Raw genomic sequence first — 8111 nt, 5'->3', positions numbered from 1 at the left:
GAGTTCAGCAAATGTGGACTTTGACACTTTCTCACTGCATGTCTATGAACAACTCATTTCACTTATCTAGGTCTGTTTCCTCCTCTGCAGTATGGGAATAAATAATACTTGTACTAATCCTTCAAAGAGTTCTTGTGAGAAAAGTCCTTTTTTTTTTTAGGTAGGCTATAAACATAGGCTATTCTTGTCATATTCTTACTATTTATAGGAAATTACATTACCAAGCTCACAGATCATGAAGAAAGTGCTTTAAAAATTTTTAAGTATTATGTAAATAAATTATATCATTTCATATGTATATATATACATATATATTATGGAGGTAGCTGGGAGTGCTATAGTGCTTAGCCTGTTTTGTGACCTTGGGCAGATTGTTTAACCTCTATTTGGTTCAGTTTCCTCATCTGTAAAATGGGCATTATAATAATAGTACCTACCTCACAGGATTGTAGTAGGGATAAAAATGAAAAAATATTTGTAAAGCATTTAGCACTATTACTATATATGCATATATGTATAAAATCATACATTTAGATATCTGTCAACCAAACCAGTCAGCAAGTATTTATTAACCATCTTCTATGTTCCTAATATTGCAACCGAAGAGGTCCTTTACCTTAAAATAAGAACAAAGAAAGGCATTCATTTGTCCCACAAACATTCATTGAGTGTCTGTAGGATGCAGGGGGCTGTGCAAGGCACTGGAGAAATTTAGAGAAGACCTAGTATCTGTTCTTATGAAGCTGACATCCTAATGGGAGAAAAAAAAACACACAAATGCAGATAATATAATCCACAACGTCATATGATAATCACATTGAAGATACGTAAGAAAATCATTTTGTGATAGCTAGCAGTAAGAATGTTACCACTGGGATTTAGGAGAAGAATAAGAGGATTTGTGAAGGAGGTGACATTTCAGCTAAGCTTTTAAAAACAGGTAGGAATTTAACATACAAGGGAGAGAGGAAAGGCAATCTAAACATAGTAGATTAGTAAAAATTATTAATATTCATATAGCATTTTAACTTTTGCAAAGACCTTGACATACATTATTCCACAGAAGCCTCACCACAAGCTTATGAGATAGATTTTTAAAGGATTATTATCTCCATTTTACAGACAAGAAAATTGAGATTCAGCAAAGTTAATTGGTTTGCTTGTGCTCACACAACTAGTAGATTTAAGAGGAAGGATTAAAACTAAGTAATTCCTGGCTCAGAACCCATTCACTTACCCCTCCATGATAGGCTGCTTGTCTAACAGTAGAATAAAGGCATGAAAAAAGGTGGATTTGTGGGACAGAGTAGTCTAGTTGGGTTAAAAACAATGTTTGTGGGAGGAAGTAATAGTAATCAATCAATAAGCAATTTCTAAGAGCTACTATGTGCCAGACATGGTACTAAGGACTGAAAATAACAAAGATAAAATTGAAAAAGTCTGTTTCTGAGGACCTTATATTCCAACCAAAGAAGCAACATTTACACATATGCACAGAATATATGTGTGTGTATATTGTGCATATGTGATAAATACATGTATATGTGTAGATATCTTTGTCTAGATCCATGATGGCAAACCTATGGCACTTGTGCCAGGGGGGCACTCAGGGCCCTCTCTTTGGGCACGTATGCCATCACCTTTGGATTTATTGCTGTTACTGTGTACAATGTCCTCCTGGTTCTTCTCACTTCACTTTGTGTAAGTTTCTCCATGTTTATGTGTGTGTGTGATCATCCCGTGTATCATTTCTTATAGATCCCATCATATTGACAGATATTCCTTCAGTTTCCATTTCCTTGCTCACAAAAAGAGCTGCTATAAATATTTTTGTACAAGTACAAGTAGACCCTTTTCCCTTTTCTTTGATCTCTTTGGGATACAGACCTAGTAGTGGTATTTCTGGATTACTCTTTGTTTCATTTACACTAGTTATTAATAATGTACTCAAAGTATAAGAGCTGGTAGCTCTGAAAAGTCTACAAAAAGTCATAAAGTACCTAAATATTTTTATACAATAAATACTTGCTAAATAATGGAATTCACTATAATGTGTGATTTTCAGGTTACACAAAGGGTCTTGGAATGTACTAGTCACATTAAATGAGGTTCGACTGAATATGCAAGGAACACAAAATCATTTGGTGAAAGAAAGCAAAAACAGCTGGGGGGAAATAAGAAAAGGCTTCACATAAAAGGTGGCACTTGAAGTTTTGAAGGAAATAAAGAATTCCAAGAGAAAAGGTAAGGAAGGGTGGGAGATGCATCTACATGTGAGTTAGAGTCAATGCAAATACCTTGGGTCAGGAGAAGCAGTCTGATTGGACCAGTCTGAAGAGTACAGGAAAGGAGTGTAAAAAGATGGGGAAGGTAACAAGGAAGTGGGTTGCTAAAAGTTTAAAATATCAGACTGAGGAGTTTCTTTTTGATCTATGGTGGATAATGCCTGGCACAAAGTAAGGCCTGACTTGTTCCCAGGAGTAATAGAATTACAAAAGTATTTACTGAGTGAGGATTATGGGATCATAAATTTAAAGGTAAAAGGTATCTTAGAGATTACTGAGTCTTAACTCCTCATTTAACAGATGAGGAAACTGAGATTCAGAGAGGTTAAATGTCTTGCCTTAGCTAAAAAAGCTAATCACATGAGGGGCAACTAGGTGGCTCAGTGGGTAGAAAGATAGGTCTGGAGACTCGAGGTCCTGGGTTCAAATTATGCTTCAGACACTTTCTAGCTATGTGACCCTGGATAAGTCACTTGAACCTAACTGCCTAACCCTTACCATTCTTCTGCTTCAGAACAGCTCTAAGAAGGTAAGGGTTAAAAAAAAAAAAAACCCACTCACCTTCCTTAAGTGGAATTCAAATCCATGTTTTCCTAAGTCCAATTTCAGCAATCTATGAACACTGTCACATAGGGCCAGATTTACACTTTAGGTAAATAACTTTGGTAATTTGACATCTGTGTGGAGGATGGGTAGGGGCTTGAGACAGAGATCAAATAGAAAGGTATTGTGATGGTCCAAATGGTAGGTGAGGAGGTCCTGAGAGAAGGTAGAAGACACACCAGTGAGTATAGAAAGGTGAACATAGGTGAGAAATGCTGTGGAGATAGAAATGGCAAGACTTCAAAAAGGACTGGATGTGGGGATTGAGTCAGAGTGCAGAAAGAAGGATGACCCTGAGGTTGTATGGGGTGTTCTCAAAAGTAATCGGGGAATTAAGAAAAGCTGGGGTTTGGAAGGAAAGTTACTAAATTCTCTTTTGGATATATTGGACTTGAGATGCCTGTGAATCATTCAGTTTGAAACGTCTATCAGGCAGTTAGTGACTGAATAGGGACTAAGGTTAGGTATACAGATCAAAGAATCATCTACATACAGATGGCAACATGAGATAAGAGTGGAAAAAGTATATTGGGTCCAACCAGGCATATTAAAGATAGGTTCAAGGATTTAGTGTTGTCTTTGAAGTGAAATATTGTATTGTCGGAAGACAATACTAGTTGTCTTCCCCTGAATTTTTTATTAGCTAAAACCACCTCACTAGAGGTTATGTTGCTAAATGCTTAATAACTGGATTGGAGGGTAAGGGGGATGGATATATATACCAGGCTGGACACACATGTTTAAGTTTGATCTGTATTATTAACATGTCCACTTAATCTGCATTATTTCCATTTTTCCATTATTTTATTAAGCCTAGACAATCATCAAAACAATAAATTAAACCCCAGTTTGTAGCATTTTGCAATATCCACAGTGTAAGTTATACTAAAAGTTTAACGATTAGCTCTTGGGAGCCATTTTGAGCTGGTTCCAGGACACCAGGCCTTGATTTCTTATGCATCTGCTAGCTGCTAGGTCTCTGTCGATTACACAATTTGAATGATTCCTGGGTGAACCAGTAATTGATAAGGACTAATTCTTAGTTGACATTCCTCTTATTTGGTCACCAGTACACTGTTTACCCATCAATATCTGGATTTTTATTTTCTTATTGCATTTACAAAGTGAGGGTTGGCCTTAATCTTAATTGCCTTTTCTACCTTTGAACTGTCTCAAGTCCAAATTCCACTTTATTTTTGCTGTCATGTCATTTACTTTCTATGTGAAGAGCAATATGGCATTGTGGATAGAGAGCTGGCTTCAATTCAGAAATGAACGAATAAAAAAAAGTATTTATTAAGCATTTACTATGTACAAAGTACTGTAATAAGCAGTGAGGAGACAAATAGACAAGCAGAAAATTCCTCCCCTGGAGGTCATGTTCTAAAAGGGATGGTTTCAGTTGCAAGTCAGAAAGGATACTCTGGTCCTTAGGGTATAATAGCAAATTAGGTGGTAATGTTGCTTTTTTAACTTCATATGCATGAATAAAAACCATTATTCAATTTTTTTATGTTGATTTGACAGTGCCAAGGACTGCTAGTGAGAACTTTTTTTTCTGGATTCAAGGAAGACCTGGATTCTAGTCCTACTTCTGACACATACTAGCTGTGTCATCCTAGGCAAATAATTTTAGTTATTTCTAAGATTACAGCTTGCAGGGGGACATGGAGTGTTCAGGGAGGACTACCTCTGACGTGGGGGCTTTCTGAGCACTCTTTAGTGTCTTTAGACACCTTTGGTGTCTGCTCCTCACCCAACTGCCACCTGCAGCTCCAAGAAGTCATAGCATGTGAAGCAGCCACACCCCAGTAAAATCATCATTGTAGATGGTATAAAGAGAGGTCTCGAGCCATTGGTGAATTAAGGGGGATGTTTACCCTAGCATGTGAAGATTTCCCACAGCAGTGTGGATGGATGAGAAAAATTTGTTCCAATGGCCATGAAGACAACTAAAGCAGGCACTGAGGAGCATTAAGAGCTTGAGGTGATAACAAAGATGCTAAGGTCAGCCAGTGCATCCTGAGCCATGTAAACCTTAAAATTTCTTAGACTTATGAATGTTGGAAATTTCCCCATAGGGAAATTTCATACTTGAAAAAATTTCCTACTGATAGTAAGAATTCTATTGGAATATGAAACTCCTTGGCATGGGAGGATCCTTCTCCTCCCTACTTAAGACTACTTTAGGACAGAAACCTTTTGCTAAACAATGGAAAGGGCTTTGACCTATGCTTAAGCAAAGAACAGGAAGTTCTTTGAGTCATGATTGATTTTAGAATTGATACAATAGAGATACTTGGAATGACAGAACCAGGTCTTGGAAACTACAATCTCCACCCTACTCAGAGTAACAGGATTTAGGAAGGGCTGCAGCTAAGATCAAGATTTAATTATTTGAGAATATGACCTTCAACAGACATGTGCAAAGAGGAGAGACCTCTGGGTGGTCCTGGGTTAAGGTAGAGCCACCATTGGCACAAGGGAGACATGGACAGTGATTGGTAGATGGGAGAACTGAGGGGAGGGAACTTAGATGTTTTGCTTAAAGATAGTGGGGTCTGAGGAGTGAGGGGGGTTTTTGCTCTGAAGGAGGTCTGAGAGGAGAGAGGTCCTGGAGGGAGAGTTCCTGGAGAGGTTTTGAAGGAGGCTGTGGATGGTGTACTCAGGAGGAGTCAGGAGGAGAATTCTCTGGAAACATTTCTTGAAAGGAGGCTCTCTTGAAGGTGGAGCCTGAGGTTGACATGAGAAGCCTTACCTAGAGAGATCTTGGGTGAGTGATAAAACCAACTGACTGATTTATCTCTTAGGACTGAGGTCTAGGCCTTATTGGCTTGAGACCCTTCATTCTTATTCCTTTCTTACTTTCTCTCTTTTTCTATTGATTAATCAGTGTATTATAAATTAAAGTTCTCTATAAAACCCAGTTGGCTTGGGCATATTCATAAATTGGGAATATATTCCCTGGCGACCATCTCATATTTATATAAAACCAAGACACAGTAGAAAACATATTTCAGCGGTCATAATTGTTATATATTTCCCTTGCTCCCAAACATTTTAATTATCACATTTTATGGCTCCCACTCTCTTATTTACAACTATTTAACACTCAAAACTATTTTAAATCTAACAGCCATCACCAGTCATCCTGACTTTTGTCTTGCCACTGGACCTCAACAGCTCTGGAAGAGAGAATGAGGCTGACTGTGCAACTCTGTTGTACTTAAACCCAATCCATTATTGAACTTCTTTGTAATAAAGGATGAACTTCAGATCTCGTAGAATGTGCAGACTTGCATTGGGAAAGGGCATTTCCTCATGTTTCCTATGATCTCACAGGTTTAGTCCCTATCTTCTTCAGTTACATAACAGCTAGAATAAGAACATTTAATAATAATAATCTCACCAAAAGCCTGAAATAACCAGTACTGAAAACAAGAACAGATATTGTTTTTTCCAGGTGTGTTTACCAGCAAAGGAATTTCCCAGGCTGTGGATGCTATTGGTATACTTGCAGAGTTCTGCTCAGTAATATGCATAAAGCATTACCTTAATATGTAATATACATTATTTTAAAGAGAGCTTGCAAAGAGATAAAGCTCTGAAATAAATTATATTCAGAAAGGTGATCATATGTTTTATTTTAATAAAAAAGCAGAATCTCAAAACTGGAAAGGCCTTCATAGGTCATGTAATCTATATTGAGTACTTGAGTAGGATTTTCCTCCTAAAACAGCCTTCAAAAGTTGTCTTCCAAAACCCATCTGAAGACGCCTAAGTCTTTTTTCCTCCTTCCTTTCCTCCTCCATTTTCTTCCTTTCTCTCTCTTATCTCTTCCCCGGTCTCTTTCTTCCTTACCCTCCCATCCTTCTTCTTGTCCCTTACCTCCTTACCTCCTCCTATGGTTTCCCTTCCCAGTCTTTCCTTTTCCCTGTCCTTTTGCCTCTCTTACCTCATCCTGTCTTTCTCCGGATCCTTCTCTCTGTCTCTCATCTCTTACTCAAATGGACACTTCTCTCATGTCTTTGCTTGTTCTCATCATCTCAGATCCAGCTGATTGTCTCTCTACATCCCATTGCCAAATCCAGCAATATGAGTTACTGCCAGTTCCATGGTATGCAATGGACACAGCAGACTATTACTACCTTTCTGGGGTAAAAGTCTACAGGTGTCAAGGAGTTCTCTGGGTTTTGAACCAACAATGAAGGCTATGTCTGGTTTCTCAGACCCTTATCCTAGGTAGGTGACAACTTTTAAGCAAAGATACTTTGAGATTATTTCCAAGAATGAACTGAGAAGGTTGTACCTAAAGGAGCTATTCAGCCCTAGCAACCTGGGAACTCTGGAGCAACCATCTCCTCGCTCAACACACAGAAGGCTATCATAACCCTGCTGAAAACATTCAGCACTTACACCCCAATGTGAGCAGAGCCCTGGATACTAAATCACTTCCTTAGAGACACTACTCACAGCTATGGCTTTTTGACCTTGCATATCCTGAGGTGGTTATTCTCAGTGGTTATACCCAAGAAGGGATGAGAACTGGGCAAAATGGCCCCCAACTTCTCAACTTCCCAAGATGCTCTGCATCTCACCTGCTCCCTTTTTAAAGGAAATATATTGTTAAAATAAGTAACCTCTAATGATGGGGAGCTCACTACCTCCCAAAGTAGCCCATTCTAATCAGAATAAAACATTCACAGAAGTTTGGCATCACAGGGAATTTTTCCCTCTAGATCTGGGGATTAGGTAAGGAGGCTGAGATTCAGAGGGAAATTCAGAGGCATTAAGAGGGAAATGACTGAAGCCTAGACAATGAAATAGAACACCTGGGTCCTGGTGGCAAGTGAACATGCTACAGAGGAAAAGCAGGAAGCAGGGAGGCTAAATGGGTCTCAAGGGGACATATACCATCCTATAAAACCTTTTTTTTTGCCTTTAAGTCCAGAAAAATATTGTCATTTGTCTTTTTTTGTAGCTGGGTCACCAGATTTGGATTTCATGGAATGTATCCCATTCCTGGCTTTGATCTTAACTTGTTCTTTGACTCTGAGACAGTTTCTTAGCATGTGTTTCTTTTCCTAGCTGTAAAAAGAGATAAAAATTCCTCAAACAGATAAAATCCACACAGCCTACTGAGATAGGGAGAAGATAACTACTAAACATAATGTGACATCAGAGGAAAAGCAAAATTGTCCTTAACTTGTCAAACTTCTGGTT

The sequence above is a fragment of the Monodelphis domestica genome, chromosome 1, assembly GCF_027887165.1.
Source record: "Monodelphis domestica isolate mMonDom1 chromosome 1, mMonDom1.pri, whole genome shotgun sequence".
Classification (NCBI taxonomy): domain Eukaryota; kingdom Metazoa; phylum Chordata; class Mammalia; order Didelphimorphia; family Didelphidae; genus Monodelphis; species Monodelphis domestica.
The sequence above is the reverse complement of the archived record's forward strand: the minus strand, read 5'-3'. Positions refer to the sequence as shown.